Source organism: Grus americana, chromosome Z (genome assembly GCF_028858705.1).
Source record: "Grus americana isolate bGruAme1 chromosome Z, bGruAme1.mat, whole genome shotgun sequence".
Classification (NCBI taxonomy): domain Eukaryota; kingdom Metazoa; phylum Chordata; class Aves; order Gruiformes; family Gruidae; genus Grus; species Grus americana.
This window is the reverse complement of record NC_072891.1, coordinates 66,257,942-66,285,537: the sequence shown is the minus strand read 5'-3', so window position 1 is coordinate 66,285,537 and position 27,596 is coordinate 66,257,942. Positions and strand designations below refer to the sequence as shown.

Sequence of the window (27,596 nt, the reverse complement as noted above, 5' to 3'; positions counted from 1 at the left end):
TTAAATTAATAGAGGAACTTGAATTTCAAATTCATTTTCAAAACAGCTAAAAATCCATTGCAGAGCAAACCTCAAACCTTTCTCTGTCCCTCTCATACGCACACAAAAATCTCTTGCACAAGTTTGATGATAAATTTAGTCCAGGTTTACCTCACTGAGGATGAACATAATCCCCTGGTTCCTCCTACTCTTTCACAAATCAGAAAATTATAGAACAGTTCCATTTATGTCAGGAAAAGGAATGGCAAAATGAATTTCCCAGTGTTATAACAGCACAAATAAAGAGCACATTAACCTGGGAGTGGGGCTGTCTACAGCTAGACTGAACTAACTTGGGTCCTCTGACAAAGATATAGCCATAAACTTGCTATGTGTTCTACGTATGACTTTTAAAGGAGCAAGGACAATACACTTCTTATTTCTAATCTCCTCTTGTCCATCTTCCCCAAACTCGAGTAGCAGGAGGTATAACATGATCAAGACCCTTTACTGTATGATGGAGCTTCACAACAGCCCTCTACCTGCTATTCCCTCCATGCAAAGGTGCAAGCAAGTTCATGGCAGTATTCACCTTAACCAAAATTTTCTCTCATTGTGTTTAAAAATGAAGAGTGTTCAAGAGCCCTCATTCAAACACAGCTTCAGAAAATAAAAGACTGCGATGTTCCCTTATCATTTTAATTAGTATTTCAAGGCCAAAAAATTCCCAACCTTGGATCCAGTTCACCCTTAGCATCACAGATGCCTCACTTTTGTACTAAGAGTTGACACAGAAAAGGAGGTGAATAATAAACTCCAGTGACACCTTTTGTTGTCATATTATTCCTCCTGATCACTTCAGATACATATGTCAAACAGTTAATTCACCATGACATTAAAAAACTGTGACTAGGACAAAAGAAAGTAAAGATACAGTGAGCATACTGAATGTGAAGGTTCTTTCACCATGCTTTCTTTCCTTCATTTCTTTTTCCTTTTTGTCTTTTTTTTTTTTTTTTTCTGGGGGCCTAAATAATTTCTACTCAAAACATCTCTGCTAACTTTATTTTCCACTCCTAAACCCAATTTAGAATAATGCTTTTGTCCTTTGGGCATTCCCATCTTGAAGTAGCTTTCCCCTTTTGTTCCTACAACACAATTCTTCACCAGCAATGGATTACAATTGCTTTGTTATGTTTAGTAATAGCACAGCATAAGCAGAGCTGACTTGATTTGTGTGGACATGGAGAAGATTGTTAACTTCTCTGTAGCTTAATTTCCTTGTTGGTGAAATGTTTCTACAGGATTACTGTGAGGGTTCATCAGTTAGCATTTGCATTATACTTTGAGAATTCTGGGTAGTCAGAACTACATACATATCTTATATAAACACATATATGATATACACATGATAAATATATGTGTGTGTATGTATATGCATATCTATCTGTATGAATGTAAGTATGTACATATACTTATGTATGTATACATAAATATCACAAATTGCTGTTTGTTGTTATCTTCCTTTTTCTTAAATGTTGCTTGTAATGTATTTTCCCTGCATAGTATGAAGATGGATTTTTCCTCACTGAAAAATCACCCTTAACTCCTTTTTATCCCTTTTTAACCCCTGCATGCTCCCAGGAACTCACAGTAGAATGTTTTGCTTTGTCATGTGTTTTAACTTACGAATTAGGAAATAGCTTCCCTCTGATCTCCCAAGTTGCCCTGTTCCAGGGCTTATTGAAGCACTAAGTCTTTCCTTCTTGGCCTTGCTAAGATGGCCTTTCTGAACCAGACGTAGAACAGTTTTGCAGCCCCTGGTGTCTCCCACATGGCACAGCCCTCTACGTTTCACAAATGCCCAGTTAACAGACCAGCATCTCATGCAAAATTTTGACTCATAATTTCTTAAGAAAAAAAATGCACTGAGAATGCAAAATAAAATAGTTAAAAAATTCAGATTCCAAAGTTTCAACTGTTAATGCATTTAGACAAAGATTGTTGCCAGAAAATATTTTCAGTACAGTAGTAAACAGTGTATCAAAATAAAGATGAGCTGTAAAAGAAAAGAAGTAGGAGAGATCCATCTTCTAGAGGCACTGATATCTTTTTAGTGATATGAAGCACTGAGTTACCAGAGTTATGAGTGTTATAGAAATGGCTTTACGTGTAAGAAATGTAGGGAATAAATTATGGCCTTTAACACCTGCTAGAAACACAGAAGTGCTTACAAGTTCCTTATCCTTTTGATAAACAGGAAATTTTTCTTAGGTACAAGAGAGAATTCTGTTTGGGGAAGAAGAGTAAAAATCCCAGTACATCAATGTAGGAGCCAGTTCATTGTCAAGTATTGCCAATAAGGGAGAGCAAAGCAGCACATCATGGATAAGTGCTGTAATGATCAGCTTTTGAATACTGTGAAATTCATTTCAGAACTAAGTATTTTTTTATAAAACTGATTACATTTTCTTCAAAATCTCCTAACACCCACACCCCATAGAAAAGTATAGGCCTTTCTATTTGTATTAATTTGATTCATTATGACAATACTGTCACATCACAGTCACAAGCTATAAAGAAATCCCCAAGTATGTGCTACGTTTTATACCATCCAGCTAACAAACAATAATGGAAAGAAGAAAAGATGCACATAGATGAGTGATACCACCCCCATATACTTGCTGATTTTCTAGAAAGTGAAAACATTAAGAAGCATAAAAGAGAAACACACAAATTTGTCTCCCACAGAATGAGTAGCTGTTCAAAGACAAATGACAAGACATAAAATAGCATCCATAAAAGCAATGAATCATCTAACTCTACAGAAATTTACCAGCATCATGCAGCTGATAAGTGAATTTGCTGTTGTTGATTGTCTAGGGTAATTTCTAACGAAACATCAAACAATTCATAGGTGTATGAGGATCTCAGTGGGTGTTTTCATCCACTAACAAATGCATGGAGAAATTTCTTGAAAGCTGTTAGAGAAGAATGTGCTAATTTACACCTGCCTCTCTTCTTCCATAGTGCTCTGTTCTTTGGCCTTTGAAGACTAACGTAAAATCCTGAGAAATCAATGGAAAGACTCTCTCATTTCACTGGGGTTTAGAACATATCCTGAAGAAAATTTTGTAGCATGGTTAAGGTACTTTTGGTTAGAGGAAGATGTAGACACTCTCAGAGCTGTGAATTAGCAATATGAAATCATGTTGCTATCATCACCCATGTGTACAACACAGTGCTAAAAATATACACTTGGTTTCTTGCAGTTCTTTACAGTCTGTTAGAACAATTAAAGCAACAGTTGAAAAGCCAACATTGCAGTATAAATTTCTCCATTGCTTTTCACTAGCAAAAGAAACAAAGCAAATCTAGGATATGGCATTTATTGTTATCACGGGAGGCAACTTGGAGTCAAGCTTTACTAACTGAATTGTTTGAGCAAGAACAATTTATTGCAAAGGAATGCAGATAGATGACTGATTGCTGATCGCCAATTGCTTCAGCCATGTCTAAGTGGCAAATATATTGATATCCTTCTGTTCTTCAGAATCAGATCAGACCTCCAGAGGACCTATACCTACACACAGATTGCTGAAAGCGTAACAGTCACGCTGACAACCACAACACTGGAATTCCATCTGTTTCAGTAACGGTGGATACAAGTTTCCACGATGAAGTCTACTATTGTAAGGCAGATCCTGCTCAGAATCCTGCTCTTCTCTGACAAAAGGGCACATCCTCTAGACTATTATCTATCTTACTGCTGGTGTCACCATTGTTGGCATCAAAGAAGACACCTACAGTGTTTTAATAGCACACCATAAACACTTGAAGCCTAAGGAAGAAAAATGCAAAAGCAAGGCAATAGCATTGCATACACGAAGAAGTCTTAGCAGCCTGACAAATTTGCTGGTTTTCCTCTTTCACATAACAATTTTCACATTTTTTTGCTCCGGGGAATTGCTCTTTTTTACACACACTATTTTGCTTTCTACTCTTTACATGATATACTATACTACTTGTCAAATATTATACCTTTTCACAGTGATCTTCTGGAAGGGCTAATTCTATTTAAAAGGCAGAACTATACGATACATGGCTGTTTCTCTAAGGCCTCAATTTTTCTGCTGAGGGTTACTGAGCCACACATGAACAGTTCATGTCCACGTGAACACTTCTACACTTCCTTCTGTGAAATCAGATCACTTTCTGTGTTTGCAATGACATTTAAGACAGACTGACTAGCAAGATTTCCAAAACTGTTATTGAATGTTCTAAACTTCACAGAAATTTCTGGAGTTGTCTGTGCGTAAAAGAGCAGAAAATTGAATAGAAGAGACCACCCTGAGTTTTTACAATTGAACTATGCAAGGGGTACAGAACATGTGCAGAAGTAAATGAAGTTCAGTTTACAGAGCGTCTGTGGCACCTTAATTTCTGCAACTTAGCAAAAGTGATTCATAAGACAATATATGTCGCAATATCATCAGATGACAGACTTCTTACTTCATCATCATTATATATATGTGGGATCAGACCAGTAATACTGATTCAAAACTGATGTGACATTCCACAACTCATTCAGAGCTGTGTGTCAACACTTGACAGGATTATGTCTCTGAGGATGTTGGCATTACAGGGAGCTCATAAAAGCCCATTGAACTCATGACTCCTGTTAAAAAAGTCCCCATGTTAAAGGAAACTAATTATTCTCCAGGAGTGAATTTCATCCCTCTGCAAGAAACTCACTCAAGGTCTTCACATTTCTCAAGTCCCAATTAGATCCTTAGAGGAAGGCAGAAATGGTGCTAAATGGTGTCAAAAAATGGCACAGAACCACTAAACAGAGGAGGATTTTATTCCCTGAGAACATTACAACTGGAGAATGAGGAAGCTGATCTAACCAAACATGGTTTTGTTACAGGAACTTGTATCCTCAGGCTCACTCAAGTGAACTCACATGGACATGCATGTGTGTGTGTACTCAAGCCCACAAATAAGAGCCAAAACGTTGTGTAACTGTCATTGCAAGTCTGAATTAAAAGCACAAACAGAAAAAAAAAATTAAAAAAATGCCCTGTTTAGAAATTAATCCTAATGTGACATAATAAAGATAAATGTAAAAACTATCAGATCCTTGCTATTGACCAATACTCTTGGAAACTCCAACGTAATTTAAAATTATTTATCCATGAGAAGACAGGAATGATACATGAGAACTTCATATTTCAAATACAGTATCTAAATCTATGTATGAGAGATTATGGCTTTGCTCTAATCTAATATAATCAGAAGTGTGACTTTTTTTTTTCTTTTGATGAAGAATCTTGTAAGTGGGGGGAAAAAAAAAAGAAAAAGAAAACTCAATGCTGAGAAAGCACCAGTGAAGAACAAGTCACTCTCTATGACATTTCATTTCTTAGCAGCTTGAGAGATTAATACTCCCTTCTGCAGCTCATGCATTACTATTCCTAGCTATCCAGAAATGAAAAATCGTGTACTCATCTCATTCTTTACTGCATAAATGTTATACAAAGAGAATGGAAATTTGCATTTAGGTCTTCTTTTCTGTTAAAATATTACAGACTTGATAACATTAGGGTGAGAAATACTTTAGTGCCTGTGCACTTTCATATTCAGGATCACTGAAACAGCTTAATATATTCTAATTACAAGGTGGGAAATGAGAGACTTAAATTATATTAAATTATGTGGGGGCTACACTGATTTGAAAAGTCTTGTCATATCTACATTACATAGAAAAACTAATGATACATCCTTCCATACGCAGAATCACTGAGGGCAGAACTGCCCAACTTATCAGCTGCTGACAACTGAGGAAGAACATAATGTTGCCAGTAGCTTTTTATGGTAACCGAATATCAGAGATAAAGGCTATTACAAGGATGTTTTAATGCAAAGAGCTATTTTAACAAGCAGTAAACACTATTGTGCTGGGAGTATACATAGCACATGCACAGCTTGGCGAGGAAAGGCTTGTTGGGTGATTCACAGATTCACAGATTGGTAGGGGTTGGAAGGGACCTCTGGAGATCATCTAGTCCAACCCTCCTGCTAAAGCAGGATCACCTAGAGCAGGTTGCACAACATTGCATCCAGGTTTACCTAGAGTATTTTCAATCCCTGAAAGATTAAGTGGTTGTGGAAGTGGGTATTGTGGGTATAAGTGGGTTGTATTAAGTGGGTGGATAGTATGGTTCAGTTATGTCTCCCCTTGAAATGGACAACTTTGTCCTGTCAGTGAAATGAGTGAAATTTGAGCTTGACAGAATAAGCTGTTATAGAGATGAGATTGCCATGGATTAATTTGTTACTAGAATCAACAATGTAAAGCTGAAGTTACTTGATCTGAATGTTGGGGTCAGGAAGATAAACTGGTTCCATATTCAGTAGTGTCAAGAAAAACACCTGAGTTCTCATAGATCCCACTCTGCAGCATTCTTTTTTTCTTCTACAATAACATTTATACCCATACGAGAAATTCCTGGCATAGATTTTTAGGAAAGCCAACACTTCCACTGATATGTTATGCTGTTTCCAGACAAAGAAACTCCTCAGTTTTGTATGCTTTTATTTATCTTTCATACGATGAGCTATTCAGATGTTTCTATTAAGACTGGCCAGACCAAACAAGAAATTTAGTTTTAATTCATTTCTAATGATGGGAGCAGAAACCTGATTGAGACCCTCTAAAGAATATCAGATTTAGCATTATTTCAGAAGAAAAGCCTCTAAAAAGATATTTCTCTAGGTCTGGAGATTGAAGTATGGAAGAATGATAGAATGATAGAATCTTTAAGGTTGGAAAAGACCTCTAGGATCATCAAGTCCAACCCAATCCAACACTACCATGTAAGAAATACAAAGTTTTTCAGATACGGGTTTTATCACATCCATATACATAAGAGACTTTCATCCAGTAGTAACGAAATATTACTTGAGTTAGAAGAGGGCCTGTATGGGATGCTTGTCCTCTAAGTTTCTCCCACAGGAAGATTTTACAAGCATGAGAGTGGAAGAAAATAAGATACTAAGATTATTTGGAAGAGCTGATTTCCCTTCAGACTACCACAGCTATGGTAATAACATGGATAGAGAAGGGCCATCTCTCTCCCCCCACCCCCCCACCCCCCCGAAGCCCCCCTCCTGACTTAAAATACATCCTATTGCAAGGACACTCAAAGATTTTAGGAGGCTGTTGATCTTAAGGTAATTTTGTATTTCTAGCAATTAAAGATACCCTTGTGCACTTTTTTTAACTCTCCAGCTTAGAGTAAATCTTGAATCAGACAGAAAAAAAAAAAAAAAATTGTACCAAAAGGGGTAAAGCAGGAAAAATACGCTCAGCTTTCATCCAGCCTAACTTCATTTCATTGCTCTTAGTATCTACCATAAATATAAGTTAGCTGGTTAGCACCAGAAATCTGTTCCTTTTGTACACTAATTTCTACCCTTGTAACAACAAAGATGACGGTGCTTACTAGACTGTAATTCCCACTTTTCTCACCAGGGCTCATCTCACAAGTTGAACTTGGCCAGTTCAGCTAACGAAGTACTAGATTTGTGTATTGACCTCAGGCTTTCTGCTTCAGCAGCTGTTTTAAATCTGAGTCTGTAAAATTATAAGTGTGAGTATCTTCTTTCTGAATTATGCACTTCAAAGGGGCAAGTACTGGGATTATATATTTTTCTATTTCTATTTCTAATAACTTAAGTATTGCATGCGATATAAATTATTTTCTATGATGTCATAATTTTTGTCATTATCCATCTGTTGTTAACTGGGATTTACTCACCCACTTTTCATTCCTAGATATGTTGCTTCCCTTGAAATGATAGAAAAAGAATTTTAAGTTCAGATTTTCTAATAGCTGATATGTAACCTCATATTTCATAAAGGTTTTTCACACTCAGAATTCACAAGTTCTGTTACTTATTGTACCATACAACAGCATAATATTGAAGAAAACATGTCAAAGTTTTCAACTAGTGTTATACTATTGAAGGAATGTGCCTAGAAGAGAGGCTATTGTTGTACTTCCTGCACTTTTGCATAATAAATGTCTAAGAATTTTATGATAATTTTGTTAATGTTTCATAACTATGAAGATAAACAAAACCATTCCATAAATTAAGAGCACTTACTAGTTTTTCAGTTATAATTTGTACTATAGGTGGATGAGAAAGAAATAGAAAGAAATTAAGAAGGGGAAATGAGAGATAAGATGTATTACAGAATAAATAACAAAAATAGATATATTTTATCTCTCTTGACATGTTACTACTAAGGAACAACTGTCTTTTGGAATACAATTTTCCAGTTTCCTTTGGGAAAACGGTGAATCTCCCAAGAACTTCAGTGGCGCTTCCTGACAAGATTCCCCGTGATTTTACTAAACATCTGTCCTCTGTGGTATGCAATTATATTGCTCTTTTCTCTTCACGTTGACCTCCAAGTTCAACCGCCTCTGACATGAGCAGCAGGAGAGAGCAAGCAGCTCAGTACCATGTGAAAAGAAAATCTTGAAGCTGAAAGTTGAATGTAAAGTCATTATCGGGGCGAATGGAAACACTGGAGAGTGGCTCAGCATACAACCTAGGGGAAAAACACTGCACAGAGACAGAGCAATGTCAACCATGCTGCTTATTTATCAGTCTTCTAATGTATTGATGGGGCAAAATTCCCTCATAAAGCCTTATCTTCTCAATTCTCTTGTGAAATTACCCTTACACTTGGTAATAGGGCACTCCAAAACAAAGACAGGAGGCAGGGGCTTTGGACTGGGCGAAAGAATATAAGGCTAATTGAAGGCAGGTTGCTCACTGGTAGCTTTTACATCTAAGGAATGATGATGAGGAGGAACAGTTTATTTGCTTTGGCTCAAAAATATATGCCAGAGGCCTCATTCTGTCAGAGACATGCACTTGTTAAGTGTTCTCTATGATTTGGAGATTAATCCGTATAACATAACAGCAGCAAGAATACTTCTATCCAGCAACCCCCTCCCCAAGATAAATTACACCCACACCATGTTAATCTTCCTCTGTGGAGGGGGGAGCAGGAAACATAGACCATTACTAAGACTTACAGCAGAAGGAATGATGCATTTGATATGCGTAACATCAGGTGCATGGAAAGGGCACATCTTTGTAATACTGCCCCAAGGGTGAAAATTGGACAGCCAGTGTCATCATTAATCTTGCAGCACTGTCTAAAATGGTACAGTCATTTAGTCCAACAAAGCCTTTCTTAACAGCCAGGATACATATTTGATTTTGATCCAGTGACAAATGTCTTTTGATGGCTTTCTGGCAGGCCAGTAACTTGCAGGATTAAGTATCTGCAAGAAAGCTGAACACAAGAGTCACTATAGAGGACTGTGAGTTTCAGATCCTTTCTGATAAGGACACTAGTTTTTTTACAAGACACTTCTGCAGAGAACTGTCTTCAGAGTGTACTGTGTAGCACCACTATTTATTCATACTCCTGTAATTCTATTAATAAATGAAAAATATGCAATCACTGTAGTTTCTTGCATGCAATTCAATCAGTGTTAAAAAATTAGTCTTATACTAAGTTTTAAATTCAGTGCTCTATTTGTGTAGCATCGAGAAACCAGACATCAGGTGGGCACTGAAATCTCTCCAGCTTTTGAATAATGAAAATGATATTAAAGAAAGCATAACCTTTTCTCCACTAAATCATCCTTTGAACATTGAGAATCTGTTCACAGGAGTTAATTAGGTTATGCACATGCCAATGCAAATGTTCTAGCCTTTAATCTTTCAAAAATATTTGGAAAGGGCTTTTTTCTCTCGATGTAGAATTTATTTATGTAATTCATCACCACAGACCCAGCACAGCCATACATTACAACTCTTTGTTTGCTCCTGTTGAAATGTATACTACTTCCAGAAAAAAAAACCAGCATCATTGAAAACAGAGACATAAAATGGGATTAAAATAGTAGTTCTGCAAATATTTCAGACGGTTTCATAAAAGCTCATGTTCCATTAACTACAGGTCCGTGGAATAGGGAGCTCAGAATATAGCAGAAAACTGCATGCATTTTATTTGCCTATTTACTCAACAGTTTGAATAGGAATAAGTACTTACCGTGGTAACCCTTGTGTGACTTGGAGACTGAGAAAACTTTTTTTAAGACACAGATGCTACACATAAGGTATGTGGCTTGTGGATTTGCACACTGCCCTATTCATGAACAGTGAGTATGACACCATCTTAGCCTCAGCGAGCTATGTCTTGAAAACCATACTTCTGGAAAAGAACATTATTTATGTTACATATGAATAGTTACAGTTTGTGTGTTTAAGATGTGAATGCCTCTTTTTGGTTGTGCACCCACTGGAACACATAACATATCCTTACCTCCTTCAATGCTTTGGGAGTGTAATGTTGGACTTAATGACTAGCAATGTGGGGTAGCCTTGTGAACACCACAAATGGGACTTTTATTCATTTTCCATAATGAATGGAGAATGTATAAAGCCACTGCACATGCAGACAGTCTTGTGAATCCAGAAAAGTTCAGAAATGGAGTGGTATAACTGGAAACAGATGATTAGGTGCTTACAGACACTAAAACTTAGCAGAGGGCTATTTTGTAAAGTGGGTACCTTTTTGAATTAAGAGGAAAAAAAGTTGACTGAATATACATTCATGTCTTTTTTACAGTTGTGCATCCACTTGCGTGGTTGTGAGAATAAACATATGTAGAACCCAGCTTCAAAGTTGAACCCATTAGTATTGAGCTGAGTTTATGGTTCCTAAGGAGAGGATTACTCGTAAGAGGAGATACTTGTTAACTCTGTATACGGTCCCTCTTATCAGCCAACTGTTGATATTTTCTTGTCTCCCTCAAACACCACTTTTCCCACGTAAATCCGCATAGTCTTTTATCATATATTTGCCATCTATGGAAAGCAGATAACCATTCCTCAGCTGGTCTTGCTTTGTATGGATCCCAATACATACAAAGCTTCTCTTTGTTCCTCCCTAGAAAACTTTTTAAATGCTGTCATGTAGGAACTCCCTCCAAAGCAGTCTCGCAGGAGGCAGGTGCTATTCCACCTTATTTTGTTCAAGAAGAAAGAAGGAAAATGCAGCTATCTACGTCCCGTGATGGGGACAGGATGGATAAATGCAGCAGCAGAGTCTTTAGTTTAGGAACCAGTCATCCAGGGGCTTGAAAGAAATTCATTGTGAAGGACCCACCACTGCTTTCCAGGACTTGACAGTTCCAACTCACTGCAGGCCACATCATCCTACAAAACTCTAGAAATGAAACACTTTTCAAAATGCAAACAGACATGACAGGACAAGGGTTTGTTGTGAATACGCAGTGTGGAACACATGCAAATAATCAGCAGAGAGTTATTTAAAGTGTACGTTCCTTGGTTTGTGACCATCTGTTTTGTTCCGCACTGGAAGAAGGTTTAGTGCTGTGAAAAATGAGAGGATGCCTTGCTCCATCAAAAGGGTGCTATTCATAGAAGCTTCCTAACACAATAATAAATAACAATGATATAACCCCACAATGTGTCCTGCTACCTAGATTACCATTTTGTTTCCACACAAACCATGTGTTGCAATTTGCTTAAACCAGGAAAATTTGGAGCGCAGGGTGGAGATAAGGCATTTTACCCCATCGTCTCCTTGTTTCAAGAAGCGCCACATATTACTGCCAACTTGTTTATGTTGCATTAACAGTTTTTAACCTCTTTCCTAGGAAAAAAACCATATTAGAATTTAATGCAATGCCTCAGGAAGTTTCCTGGCAACACATAGACAAAGAGGTTATTCCCTTTAATTACTCCGAGGGGCATCCTAGAAAGGTATCTCTTCTAACCTGGGCAGGTCTGAACAAGTTCCAGTTGGCAACTGAGGCAAAGAATACTAGAAACAGAGAGGGAGAAAGTGAAGAAAGGTGATGAGTGCAAGCTTACCTTTCTGATTTGCTGGGTTGTTTGCTCAGCCAAACAGTGTGAATTATCAGATAAACTATTGTAAACCATTGCCATTTTTCTAATGTAAATGAAACCACTCAGAGTGGGATGCCTACGTACTTTCAAAAATACATCATGCTAAATAATGGTAAATAATAACTAATAAATGGTTCAGTAATGAGTAATAGGAGGAGAAAGAGGTGTGAAAGACTTCTAATGTTACAGTGCTGGCTGTCTTTGATAAATTGCCACAGAGAACAGGCAAGAGTAAATATCAGAATTAAGAGTCTGCTATTTCTCCAGGGGCTATGCTAATGACCCCACCCCAGCTCCTGCTGGAATCAAACCTCAAAGCTATTAACTCGTCCAGTTGACTGAAAAAATCCTGCCCCGAAGAATATTTTAATTTTTCATAATGTCTACAAGATGCCTAAAAAAACCTCAAACAGCCAAGCCTTTATTCTAACATCCATGGAAAGCTTCTATTTAAGTGGCTATGTGACTGATGCAGTGTATTGGTGCCTCGGGGGAAAAATATCAAGACTAAATATGGATTCATCAGTTTCTAAAATGCAGCCACATTTCCAGCAAAATGTATACATCACACTCTACTAGAAGTTGCCCATTTCCCACGTTTTTCATGTACAAGCAATAGATGGCTGTTTTAACAGATATAAAGATTAATATTAGTCATAAGAACAAGTAAACTAAATACCTCTTCTTTAAAAACTGCCCTTTAAATCTCATTAGTTCAATCGGACAGTGAAAGAGCCCTGATTTAGAAATGATTTACACTGCACAGGTTGTTTGTCCAGATTTAGAGTTCTTTTATGAAATGAAAAACGTGAAGATGAATTTAATATTTCTCAAATGAATAGGCATGGGGCTTGAAATCTTCCTTTGACAGAGGTAACTGCATTTTGATTCAGTGTTAATAAATTCACTTTTGTAAGATTGTGGGTTTTTTTTCTGAGATTCATTCTTAGTTACTGCCCATCAGTCTCTGTGTAAAGCTATCTCCTCCATCAGAAAAAAGCAACACAACCAGCCAAAGAACAAATATATAGGATTAGTACATTATGAAGAATAAAGAGCAGCTTTCAGCTCTCTGTCATGGATGGTATTTATCACATTTCTCTCTACTCAGCTCCTAACAACGCTGAGCAGATAAAGTAGGCTGGATGCATTTTTTTCTGTACAGTGTGTTTTACAACAACAATAATAGTAAGAAGACTGGGAGATGATGCATGTATTTTTCTTCTTCACAGTTTTTATTTTTCTTAGAAAGAAAAAAATTACTTCTACAAAAAAGTGGGCTTAGACTTTTCTGTCTGTTATGCTTATATATTCATAGAAAAAGCTGGTGCTAAGGGCGGTTCTCCAATTAAGACAAATGAGGCACATTGAATTTCTCCCTCAGGGCACAGCAGGGGTGCTGGCAAAATCTACTTTATTCTTTCTGTCAGGGCTGAACTGGAAACAAAAGCATGAAAATTCAACACATCCACTTACAGAATAATAAAGGCTGTTGTTTAAAGCGTGAAGAGTTTTGGCACCCTTCTGGGGCCTTATGCAAATCATTCTTCCTCTCAACTGCTACCAAACCATCGGTCTTGGAAATTAAAGATGTACTTGGTCGGTTAACAGCTGAAAAGAGAAGAGCAGCCTGAAAGTCAATTAGATTTGTATTAAGCAAATAAATCAGGTCTGACTGATATTGGCTAAACTAAAATGCATTATTATGGTCTGACAGTAATTCTAATTTGATTGACAAATGTATGTAATGTATTATTAAGCTAAATGAAAGATGAGAATAATCCTATTATTTTTTTTAGAACCGCTTTCAAGCAAATAGCCTCCCCCTCCCCAAAACACAATAAAGACCACCAATGTTGTATTGTTATCTACAGTACAGTTAAAAAAAAAACAAACCCAGAAGTGTATTTTATGATATTAAAATAATTAAGACAGAGTATGACCTTTAGAAAATGACATTTTTGTACAGATTTTTTGTGTGTCTTCCTAAATACAACAATGTATGAGGTTAAGGTAGGTTTTTTTTGTTCTTTTTGTCTCATCCTTACAGAAAGCCTCATGCTGAAAGTGATGGTGCTGTATATCATATGGTAGTAAAAATGCTAGCACCTTGCTTGGAGTGGTACTGTTACCAGCTATAGCACCAACTGTAACAACAGCAGCAAATTTTAGGGAAAACAAAAAAGCTTAGCACATATGATGTTAATAAGAGCAATGCAGCTATTAATCAATTACATTTTTTTTCCATTCTTAGAGCAAACAAGCCAAGTACCATTGCAACTAACAGAACCTCTGCAATTAAGAAAAAAAGCCCAAATCTGGCCTTATAGGATGGTATATGCAACAGTATGTGAACATAATTTAGACAGACAACCATCCTTTATGCATATGCAGAACAGGATTTGTTATGTAAATGACTCTATAGGTGGCTTACTGCCTATGCTTGTGTGCTAACACCCAGTCTGTATGTTCCTGCCAAGGGTTTCCTTTCAGAAGCAAGGCACGCGCAAACACACTTGTGCAGTTGTAGAAGTCTGACAGTCAGAGCTTTATCATCCTTTCTACTTCCTGAGGATAAATTATTAATGCTGTACATCATTTGTTTTTCTTGTGAAAGGGAAAGATACCACACCGCACTAATATGGTCAGGAGCCAGGATCTGCCTGTCAAAATACAGCATAAAACCCAGACAGATCAGTGTTAACTTTAAGACTATATACTCAGAAAGTATCACAGCAGCCAATAAAACAGTGGTGTAGCGCTTTATATAACTGGCGCACCAATAAGTGCACAGTTTTGGTCACTGCTTTTTGGGCTTAGGTTTTATGTATGTGAAGGATATCACAAGATTTTAATAAGGAAAACGTCAAATACCTCATTGCCTCAAGCTTTTCTGCATTCGTAGTTTTGTGGAATCCTGTTTTTTAGAGATAACATATGGAAAATAGAAAACCAGTGTGAGCGAGTAAACGTGGTGGTACAGAGGGAAGTGCAAAAGAATTTTGTAAATGCTTTTTAAACTCTGAATTCAAGGCTAGAGCTGGCAGAATACTTCAAAAAAGTATTCATAAACACATGCTGGAATAAAAATAATGTATCTACTTTGATGGTGTTCAGAGATGTTTTTATTTGTTTTCCATACACATTTGTACAAGTGACTTTTTTTTGTTTGTTTGTTTCATTTTCAAGAATGTTAATTGAAAGCAAAGAGCTGGGCAATAGCCATGCAAATCATTGAAGTAAATGTTTTTGGGTTTTTTTCTGAAGTGAACAGGAAACCTCTAGATTAAAAAAATGTGAAAAAAATGGCTGTTTGTTAAAAAAAAAATTCTAAACTTGTTATACACCTGATTCTACTTCAAGTCCTTGCAGCCCACCTTTTTCATCTGATATGTTTTATTATGGGCCATGAAGCTGATCAGAGGGCTGGAGCACCGCTCCTATGAGGACAGGCTGAGAGAGTTGGGATTGTTCAGCCTGGAGAAAAGAAGGCTCCAGGGAGATCTAATTGCGGCTTACCAGTACCTGAAGGGGCCTACAGGAAAGCTGGTGAGGGACTGTTTATCAGGGAGTGTAGTGACAGGACAAGGGGTAATGGGTTTAAGCTGAAGGAGGGTCGATTTAGATGAGATATAAGGAAGAAATTCTTTACTGTGAGGGTGGTGAGGCACTGGCACAGGTTGCCCAGAGAGGCTGTGGAGGCCCCCTCCCTGGAAGTGTTCAAGGCCAGGTTGGATGAGGCTTTGGGCAACGTGGTCTAGTGGAGGGTGTCCCTGCCTGCAGCAGGGGGGTTGGAACTAGATGATCTTTGAGGTCCCTTCCAACCCAAACCATTCTATGATTCTATGATCTCTGCTTTGCATCTCATACCTCAAAACCATGACGTGCTATTTTTTAACAATGTTAAACCCCCACAGGGATTAGAAAAATGGAAGAAAAAGTTTGCTCTTTTTTTCTTTCAGTTGTGACTGACCCTCTCCTGGGAAGGAGAGAGGTCAGCTGTTTTAACCAAGTCTTTCATCTGTAATAAATACAGGAACAAAACAAAAAGAACCTGAAATTAAACAGAAGATCTGAAATCTTATGGGACTATTGCTCAAAAAAAAAAAAAAAAAAGCGAGACCAAGATTTGCACACCTCTGGGTTTAATGAAAAGATCAGTACCTTTTACTTTATTATTAGCTAACTTTAAAAAAAATTAAGTCTTGCACAGCATATTGAGTCACAGTATAATAATTCTTGGCAAGGCACAGACCCACAGAAGGACTGAGGTCCGAAGGGACCTCTGGATATCACCTAGTTGAAACTGTCTGCTCAAAGCAGAATCAGCTAGGTCAAGTTGCTCAGGACTTTGGATCTCTCCACAGGTGGAGGTTTCACAACCACTCTGGGCAACCTGTTGCACTGTTTGATCACTTTCTCTTTTTTTTTTTTTAAAAAAGAAAAGCTTCAGTGGAATTTTCTGTATTTGTTTGCGCTCAATGCCTTTTGTCCAGTCACTGGGCACTACTGAGGAGAGAGTCTGGCTCCATCTTCATTGCATCCATGTCCTGGTTTCAGCTGACTTATTTTTTCTTCCTAGTAGCCAGTACAGTGCTGTGTTTTGGATTTAGTGTGAGAATAATGTTGATAACACACTGATGTTTTAGTTGTTACTGGGTAGTTGTTGTGCCTACACTAAGTCCAGGACCTTTCATCTTCTCCTACCCTGCCAGGTCCACAAGAAGCTGGGAGAGCACAGCCAGGACAGCTGGCCCAGACTCACCAGAGATATTCCCTACCACATAATGTCATGCTCCCTATGTATCTATAACTCGGGAGGCTAGCTGAGAGGCAGATTCACTTCTTGGAAAAAGACTGCACGTTGGGTTGTTTTATTTTCCTTTCGCATGTGGTGAGTAATTGTATTTGCGCATCACTTGTATTATTGTTGTTGACGTTGTTGTTGTTGTTGTTATTATTATTATCATCTTCCTTTGTTATCTTATTAAACTGTTTTTATCTCAATCCACGAGTTTGGGGTTTTTTCCCATTCTCGTTCCCATCCCCTTGTGGGAGAGGGGAGAGGTGAGGGAGCGGCTGCGTGGTGCTCAGCTGCTGGCTAGGGCAAAACCACGACAGTCCCTCCCCCTCCCCCCAATATTTATACACATGGATGAGATTCTCCTCAGTCTTCCCTTTTCCAGGCTGAACAGTCCCGACTCCCAGCTTCTCCTCACACGTCATGTACTCCAAGCCCTTAATCACCTTTGCAGCCCTTTGTTGGGCTCATGTGTCTCATACTGGGAGGCCCAGAACTGGACCCAGTACTCCAGGTGTTTCTCAGTAGCAGTGAGTATCACTTCCCTCGACCTGTTGGCAACGGTCCTCCTCTAATGCAGCCTGGAAAGTACCACTTGTTGCAGATTTCTATTTATTTGAGTTAGCAGGAGACATACACAAGCATTGAATGCTCCACAATAATCTAGTACTCAGCTCTTAAATGCAATGAACTAACACCTTGCTTTGCACAAACTCATAAATAGAAAGTAAATTTTAATGGCAAGGAGAAAGAAAGTTTCAGCAATCTCAAGGGAATCCATGCTGACCATTAGGTCAGTGATGCCTGTGTATCTCACAGTGAATGAGTGCCTTTTCCTAACCTAACTACAGACGGTGCAGCTCATTCAGGATTGAAAGGGGATGGAAAGGACTACACAGCATGTATCACTACTTGAACCTGGTCTCAGTTGCACCTGGACCTCACACTGGGAGATGAAGTTTTCACAGTAGGTCTCATTTTCTTCTTTTACTGCTACTTTGACCGCTGACATAGGAAAGGGTATCAAACAGGTCTCCTTCTCATTTTGTCTGTCTGTGTGATGTGCATACTCTTCCCCAGGCTTCAAACCTCTCTAGCAGTGAGACTGGAGACTTCTCAGTCTTCTCATCCTCCACTCCCAAGGGGAAAAAAAGTACCCCAATTTCCACATCGGCTTTTTAAAAAAATTCTCACAAATAATAAGGAAACAACCTACAGACACAAATGAATTAAATGGCAGACAGTTGGTTTTGTCCTTCTGTCTCAAGGAGCCATTTCTTCCCATACATGGCAAAAAATATTTTCTAGCATCTCCAGTCCAAACTGATCATCACTTGCCAGAAACAGTGTTGAGAGCTATGCTCTTCTTTAAACAGATCCCACTGAAGTCCTGATATAGTTAGGTTTCAGATTTCCAAGTTGCAGGTTTACAGGTGGGCAATGTGTATACACAGCACCAAAAAATGCTCTTAAGATGTAAAGGTACAAAGCCATGATCTGAAGGTAGCCTGTGGGATTTAATGTTTTTTCTTTCTTTTTTTTTTTTCTTTTCTTCTTTCTTTCTAAACTATAATTTTAGAGTTAGGGATGCACAGGTATTGTTTTTTCTTTAACAGATAGCACCTTGTATATACACTATCCACTTACATACCAGTAAGTCTAAGCTACAGTTTACATTTAATAATGTCCAGTACTAGTAGCACTTTGATGAACATAAAGCAAAAATGAAGAGGAAATTAATCTCATTTGTGACATTTTAGCTCTCATAGTTTTATTAACAACAAGCTGTAATAAGTACAATACAGCTCCAAAAGATATTGGAAAATTTAAACAATTATTCTTTTTTTTTCCCAGAAGCACCCCCTCCTCACTTTCAAACTAGAGGCTGGGTACTATTTTAATGAGATAGTTGGTTGGGGGCTTTAAAACAAATGAGAACAGTTCATTTAGTAAAACAGCAATTAATGTTGAGGGGATTATATCTGCCTTTTGGGCTTTTAAAGGTTTTGAAAGCTAATCTAAAAATTTATTTTCTTAAGATAATATTCTTTAAAAATAACACCCTATCCTTTTATGTTTAATAAGCTGAAGACTTGCAATTTAAGGTAAATAATACAATACTACTATAAAACTCAGGACACCCAATGTGTCTCTTAAAACTATATAAATAATACATGATTATATGATCAGTTTTTAATGGCAATTCCCCATCTTACTGCTGTATATTAAAGCCACAGTAGAATTTTTCTCTCTCACACACATATATATGACTAATATTTAATTTTCCTGCTAGACTTTTATTAAGATCCTTTGCATCTGTAGGCGATTCCAAATTAGCAACTTCTTATTAACTTCAGATAATTTAAAACAAGTAAGTTGACATACCTACTAAAATCTAACGGTGGTGATATAATATGGTTTCATCCCTTCTTTTCATTTTACATTCTTTTAATTTTGATTGCCTTTATTGAACTGCACTTGATGGACATTTAATGCACTTGCATTATCCTCTTACAGCCAGCCTTATCATCTACCACTTACCAAAAGTACTGAAACTTCTTTGCTGAAATGATTGGACTTGTGGTAATTTACAAATGCAAATATTTCTTTTTTTAAAAGAAAAGAGCCTCAGCACTGTTTTCCAGGAAGATAAATAGCACTTCAGCAGTGGTAGATACTTACCTCCCCTCGTTCAGTGGGGAAGTAAGTATTGGGGTGGAACCGAGGTGGGAATCCCAAGGTTTAATTCTTAGGTGGTGTAGTTCTTAGGAAATCTTCACCTTCAGAGAAAAAGGAAAGAAAATATAAACATATGATGCAGATGTTCTAGTATTATAAAAATATGACAGGCCATAACTGAATTCTTAATATGATCTCATGGACAGTGTTGCTGACTGCATGAAAAATGTTTTTTAAAAATTGTTTATTGATATTATGGGATTTATAGAACTTAAAACAGTAGACTGGAACAATAAACATTCAGGTTTTCACAGCCCTTTTCATTTTAGCTTTTCACAGAACTTTATGAACACTAATGAACCAGGTTTCAGAACATGCCCCTGAGGTATGTAATACCAAGAAAAATAGTTCTTGGACTGACCGTACTGGAAAATAATCCAGTTATGAAAAAGAACAAATTACTAGCAGTGCAGCAGAAGAGATGTCCATGCTAACCCTGTCTGTCCCAGCGAGCCTCTGCAGCTCAGGATATTCTTTTGTCTGCTATTAACGTACCAGAGCTTTTGGCAATGCTAAATGCAAGTTGCCCCAAAGTGAGAGGAGACCACAAATCTAGACCAATTACAGTTTCAGATCAAAGGAAAGGTCTGTTTTCTGTTGATGCCTCAACACGTCAGCACTATTTATAAGGCCTGGCTAGAGCAGAATGGAGAAAATGAGGAGGGCTCTTTGCCTGTACAAAGACACTTAGCCTAGAAATCAAGAAGGGGGGAAGGAGTTTGTATAAGGCCTCACCTACTGACTGGCTGTTTCCTGACCTCCCCTCTCTTTTTTTTTTTTTTTTTTTTTTAGCAATTTGAATGATTATCACACTGCTATATTGTAACCTAGGAAAGTTTTAACCCTGTGAAATTTGGAAAGTTATCCATTCCCAACCTAATTCTTGAAATTTATGAACAATTTATTTGTAGTTCATATTTCTAGATAATAGAGACATACTTTTTTGTTAACATGTACATGGTAGGGGTAGTTCAAATTTAAAAAATACATTAAAAAAAAAAAGCTTTTGAAGTTGTAGCTTTACTAGACAATGTAATGTGATCTGCAAAATATAACCTGAATTTCACCTGAGTCATGCTGAACAACTTCCCTGAAATCACTGAGTACACCTGGTATTGTGAAATATACAGTCTCTCTTCCTGCACCCCTGCTTTTCAGGACACTACTGGTCCTTTTATTCAAGTCCTAAAGAACTCTCTTATACTAAATTGATGAAGTGTCAGAAGTGAGCAAGGGGCAATTATTTCTTCATAAGCTTGCTAGCTTAATCAGATGGAACTTTTATCACGAGTTTGCACCAGCTCCAGGGCATCCTGGAGGTGGTGGGTAAAGAAAAGGCTTTGAACATATTGCCATTCTGTATTCCTGTAACCTTTCAACTGAGTGGTTGAGAAACTAAGTGGCCTGACATGTTTTATTGGGAAATGGGCACTCAGCTAGTAGTTTCTCCACAGAAGTCACAGAGGCTGCTACCATTGTATCCCTGCATCCCTCTTGCAACCAGAGGAGGTGAAGATGCCAAACATGGACTGCAGATCTGTCCATACTTCAATGGATAGAGGTGGAAAAATTAATCCTTTGCATCACTTATGGGTCATAAATAACATTCAATTTGCTTAGACTGCACATCATATGTATACTTCATCTTCTATCCACGCAATGGCCAAGAAGGCCAATCTGAAATCAGATATTTCCAGTTCACTTTATATTCCGTAATTTTTCTATTTAATCCAAAATATCTAGGAAGGACTTTTCCAATCATGTAACCACCTTTCAAGAAAAAAATAAAGCTTCAGGCAGCTGATTAACAGTGATTCCAAAGCTAATTTACTAAAAAGGTAGGGATGGGGGGTAGGGGGAGTCATTATAAAACAGTGCAGGATGATTCGCTGAAACTATTTCTATGGTTTAAGTTTGTAGTGCCAGAACTAAAATAACAGTGGTCAAAGTTTCTCAGACAGAATGTTTATTCTGAATGACTGGTGTCTGGTAGATTCCAACTTAAATTACTTTTGGGGCATTGCAAAATGAAGCGTTTATTTTAAAATTGTAGTTATCTCCCCACACCCCCAGCCCTCCCAAAAGTGTGAAACTGGGCTATTCTGGAAAGAAAAAAGTGGTCAGCTCTTACTATATTTTTTCAGCTGGACATTGTGTATGCTTGTGGAATGCATCTGCACAAATACCATACTTCTTTTACATTCGGGAAGTGATATTTCAGAACAAGTTCTTGTAAAACAATACTCCATTTTCTGTGGTTTGGGGAGAAGCCAACACAAAATTTAGATTTCTTTCTTTTTTATATATGAACTCTATAATAAACAAAACTAACTCCATAAAGTAGATTTACAATGCTGCCATTGTGTGGGGTTCAGCACAACTACAAAATATTACATTGCGCAAAATTAATGCTGCTGAAAATATATGTTGCCAGCAGCTTGGATAATTACAAGAAAAGGCAGTTAGTAATGAATTCCTTTTACTCAGAACTCAAATCTCAGGACTGAATGTTGCCCATTATTGCAGTTCAAAGGCAACTATCTCTAGAATTGTTCTTTTAATGTTTGCTCGATGGTTTTAGTTGTTCTTTTCTTGTAGGCACACAATTGTTGTCTTGATCTTTGTGATAAAAAGAGCTACACTGGAGCTTTGTAGTGAATCCAGTTGGCTTGGTAATGTGCCCGTAGTCAGAATTCCAAAGTGGGAAGACAAAAGCTTAGAAAATATAAGGCTGAGAGCTGTTTGTTCAGGGCTGTGGGAATCTAACACAGACCTACAAAACCAATGAGCTCTCCCAGTTACATCCACATTCATAAAGTAACTATCCAATTCTACGCTCTTTTGTCTTTTCCCAAACCAGAGTTTTAACCACACTTTAAACAAATGTGGCAACTTCTTTGTAGCTCTGCTCCGACCAAAATTCCCAGTGTGCTATAATTCTTTCCCTTCATGTTAAAACTCCATTAGCTTAGCCCGTTCAAAGTTGCATTTATTTCCCTAAATAACTGCATCAACAGAAAGGGTTTTGCTTAAACAGACAAAAGCAAAAGCTGCTTTTAAAACTAAGTGTCAGTTTTCACAGGGTCAGAAATTGCATTCCAAAGATATTTTATAAGGCTTGCCAAAAATAAAATTAGAATGCGTGTTTGTCATTTATATCTTAATTGAAAACATGGGATTCTAGATTGTATCTGAGTAATCTGTTGCATCTGTAGATCTCTAAGGACTTTGTAAAATGCTCTGTAAAATCTGAGGTGCAGAGGCTGAGGCACAGAGTTCGTGTTCTAAGTCAGAGACAGAATGAGGAACAAAACATGGGGCTGGCAACAGCAGCTCCACCATATGTCTTGCTATACTGCTACACTGAAATGCAAAACAGGAGCAAAGAAGCTAGCAGAAGGACGGAGAGGGAGGAACAGTGAGCGAAGCTTGGCTACCTTCTCAGCAGCTGGAGTAGCAGCTTGTTGCTGGTGGCCTCCTTTAAGTGCAACAGCAGCTGACTTGAATGACAGAATGACAGCAAGAGCAAATGTGTGGCTGTCATTCCAGATGAATGATATTTGGCTGGGGCATTGTGGCAAGATTTACACCTAAGAGAACCTTTGGAAAATATGCAAGGACCCAGTACTACATAAGTCCACTGAGCCGAGATAAACTCAGAGAGGGTCAGCAAAACCAAAAAAACATTAGTCATATTGTTTCAGAGGAGAGGCTAGCTGCCCTTCTCAAGATGTCCAGCAGATTGACAGGCGAACATGCTTCAGCAAAGGCAAGAGGTTACCGGTTCCTCAAGCCACAGGAAAAAGTACTGTGGGAACAAGCCTTACCAGAAACAGGTGTTGCCTGTGTCACAGGCATGAAGTGTAGAGGTATTTTAAGTTCTCCCTACCTTCACTTCTTCCCTGAGTCATAGGACAGGGTGCAGACCTTGAAGGTTACCTCTAAGTTATATGGCAAGGTCAGCATCTACTGGTGCCTTTGTTCTTTTTCTTTCCTGTTTTGAAACCAAATATAAGTCAACACATCAATCACAAATTAATACAGTGGATTAAAAAGACACAGGTGAGATAGCAGAGAGGGGCAATGGTGCTACCTCACTCTTCTGATAGATGACAGGATATTTTGCTTCATAACACAGAGCTATCAATAATTACTGTCTGTGGTTTACAACAGCTTTCTGCTTGCAGAGGCACTCCTCTGTCTTAGACCAACTCTTGCCGCAGCGACCCGTGCAGCTGCTCAGCTACTCAGTCACCTGAAACCTGTTTACATTGCTCTTCCTATTGTACATGGTCAGTGAACAGGTACACATGCACAACGTCACAGGCACAAACAGCACTAAGATGACTGTCCTCAAAAAAGGCTGTGTGGTCAGTGCCCTTGCATTTGCATGCTTTAGAATATGATCAGGTTGTATATTAAGCCCAGGGCTTCAGCACCCCGAGTTGACTGCTGACCTCATGGGTTGAAAGATAACGAGTTGCAGGTTACCATCAGGATCATGTCGCTGGCTGACAAAGGGAACTTGGGTCTGGCCTTACTCAAATAATGGAAATGATCAGGTAGAATCCATAATCAATACATCTCCCACTTATTTCTTTGGTTTAGTGCAAAATGGAAAGGTGCCCTATCTTCTTTCCGTAGGACCAGATCTCAGGATTTTAACAGCATTTGTTTTGTTTTAATTCACTAGGAGGTAATCCTAAAAAAAGCTAATGCTCAAGAAGTTTTTTATTTTGAGATAAGTCCTGATTGCTATGAAGATAACAGCTACCACAGCTTTCAAGGAAAGCCATTTCACTAGCAGTGTGTGGACTTCTCTGTTGTGAATTAAATGGCTGGGTAATCCCACTAAAGAATATAAGGAACAATATTGTCATTGTGAATGATGTTGGGAGGAGGTCTTTGAATCTGACGGGACTTTTCTAATGCTGCTGTTCTCAACTTATAGGTTCTGTACAGAGCAAGAGCTTGGCATTGTGTACTTCAACTGAAATAGCAAGGAGAATGGCTGAATGGAGGTATCTATTAATTTTACATTAAACCACCCACCTGGTATCTCATGGGGAGTTAATTGTGATTGAAAATGTTATTTCATGACTACTCAATGAGCTATATAAAAATCTCTTTAAGGAGTCTATTAATAAGAAAAAACTTTTCCTCTTCAGTTCAAGTATCTTGAATCTGATTTATGGATGATCTGAAATCTTAGTTACACTCTACCCACTGTTTATTTCAAGTAGTTTCAGTAGCTTCACTTGTACCATCCAAAATGGTACTGGAAATGAACCACCCTGGTGTCTCTTTTTGAAAACCAAAAACCTAGGTCAGTGTATATGTGATTTAAAAAAACCCTCAAAAATCCTGAGTTGTACTCTCTGGCACTTCAGTTGGCTAAATAGCTTTAAAAATGTGACCAAAAGCTGTTGGTTTCTACCCATGCAAGAATTATATTTTCTGCATTAAAATATAATTTCACATGCAATGGCTTCTTTGTTGGCTATTTATCTAACCTTACCTCTCTAAGCTTTACAAAAGACACGCCATTTTATTTCTCCTTTGAATTAGTCTAACTGCATTTAGCAAGTGGGCAACATACAAGTCATATTACACTTATCTTCTTGCTACTCCTTGCCTTGACTACATATAGGCACTCCTGAAAACGTCAGCTATTAGAAGCTTCTCATCAGACATGTATTTCACTTTTAACAAACACTTGTGCAATTTAGTGATCATTTTCTGCAATACATCTTCCTAAAATTCATGGTCTGTTTCCACCTCAACTGATTTCTGCCTGTAAACACATTTATCAAGTTGCTCACGATCATAAACAATTGCCATCCCTCTCCCCCTCAACTACAGCATATTCCTATTGCACTGTAGTCAGGGTTCAAGAAGCATTAGGAGTTAATTTGTCAAAAGAACAGGTCCCTGCACAGGTAATGTTGAAGTGACTCAGACATGACATCCCTCGTTACTCTCCAGCTATCTTAATGCAGATGCTTTGTACTACTGCTCTTCTTTAATCCCCCATAGTTTCTTTGCAGCACTTACCTAGTGCTGTCCTCCCATGTTCATGGATACTACTCTGAATAAGTTCTACGAAAAATTCAGGGTGCATGTGCATGTACCCGTGAAACTCTCCAAGAGTTAATTTGAGACCTTCTGTTTAGAATTTCTTGCAAGAATTTTGCTTCTACTCAAGAAGACATGTGATGGGGTTATGTCCTCCTGGGTCATCAAGTCCAGCGTGCTACCACTATAATTATTCCTCTTCCTTGATTCCTTCTACAAATTTATCAACCTCTTTAAAGTTCTTGCTCCTACTACTTGTATCAGAAACCTGTATCAGTTTGGCAAAATAATAGTGATGATAGGTAAGATTATCCATCTTTTGATAATAGATATAATTTTCTAAACAGAGAAAGATATTTGTCAATCCAGCAGGAAGTAACTTTAAAATCGCATGTTGAATTTACTCCTTCCTTCCTTACTTCGGTGCCCTCAACTATTCCTTCCTCCAGAACTTGTTCTAAAGCTTTGCAAATTCTTGAGGTTAATTCTTGTCTTGATCACTCTCCTTCTTAAATAGAAGTATTTAAATTGCATTTTGTGTGCCAACCATCCCTCAAGTTGGTTAATTAATTTTAAAAAAAACACTTTGTAATGGACATGCAGCTTCCTAGGCAGGATCTCTCAAGACTCAGAGTGGAGTGTATTTAGCCCATTTATCTTGAGAACTATATGAGTCAAGACATACTCCAATCTCATAGCTGTGAGATTTACTTCCTTGTGATGAAGCAAAACATCTTGCTCAACCATAATATTTTTCAGGAAACTGTTCCATTCAAGAACTTATTTCCATTTTAATTAACACCAGGTATGCATGTTTTGATTTTTCATGATCAAACTGAAGAATCGATTATTCACTGAGATTTCATTTGAATCAGAGAAATGCAAAATCCGGTTCTCATTTATCACTGCAAGATAAATAAAATTGTCTTTATAATTCACTGCCCAATTTATGGTATATGGCTGTGAGCATACATAGCTGCATAATATAAAATGTTTTTTAGAAGTATGTTTTTTCTGTTAAAACTGTTTTAAGGTGGTCATTGAAAGAGAAAGCTTACACTTGTCTATCACTCCTTTACCTTAATCAACCCTAGAAATCTTAAACTGCAAAGGACCGCTCTGTTTCTATAAAGATAAATGACTAAAAGAGAAAATCTAGTTCTTACCATTCCCTTGTTTCCCTACAGGATTTTGTTACTAAAAAGAGGACTGATACCTGAGATGACATTTTGTCTGTCCCCAGCTGAGATTACTGAGAATGGTGACGCTTGGACTGCTGCAGACTGAGCTCATCAATCCTCTGGGATTCATCTCCTATTACCTCAATGGTGTCAAATATTGTTTAGAAATCAGTTCAGATGACATTATATAGGAACATCTTTAATGTTTTCCCCCCTGAAGATCTATAACAATTCTCTTTCCCACTACTATACCTGTATCTTTTGTGCTTTTACAATTAAATCCCTGTGCAAACCATTTCATACAAACCATCTAACATCCAAACAGTGAACAAGGAATACAGGAATAGTATGCCATGACTATTTCACAGGAAAATAAAAATCTAGAATAAAGACTCCCCTTAGTGATCAAATTTGTAGGTTCCATAGCATATATTTTCTGCAGAGTATCCTGGTCAAACTGCTGTGCTTGGAAGTATGTTCGGTGTACTCTAAGTGAATGTTTTGAACACAGATATTGAACATCATTACTTCAAATGATGTGACAGAGGAAAATATAGCATGCATTTAAAAACAACAACAACCACAAACAAACCTTACAAAGACAGTGCCACAAATTGAAATACAATACATAGGGCATTTTCATGTTTATGTTCTTAAAAGCTTTTAAGACACCAAGTTTAATTAACAGGCCATTTCAGATGTTAACAACCAACTTACTCAAAGGTGTTTATAGTATATAAGCATATAAAGATTAAGAGCCCTATGTTTCATTTTCTGAGCAGCAAAATGCA

At 37.7% G+C, this 27,596-nt stretch overlaps 1 long non-coding RNA gene across 1 annotated transcript; it reads left to right on the top strand.

Annotated features, from left to right (window-relative positions):
• The first annotated feature begins 24,035 nt into the window (after positions 1-24,035).
• Positions 24,036-26,936, top strand: LOC129199617 (uncharacterized). The gene is made up of 3 exons (XR_008574697.1): positions 24,036-24,111; positions 24,501-24,570; positions 26,812-26,936. It is a non-coding gene; the product is annotated as an uncharacterized LOC129199617 (long non-coding RNA).
• Positions 26,937-27,596: the final 660 nt, after the last annotated feature.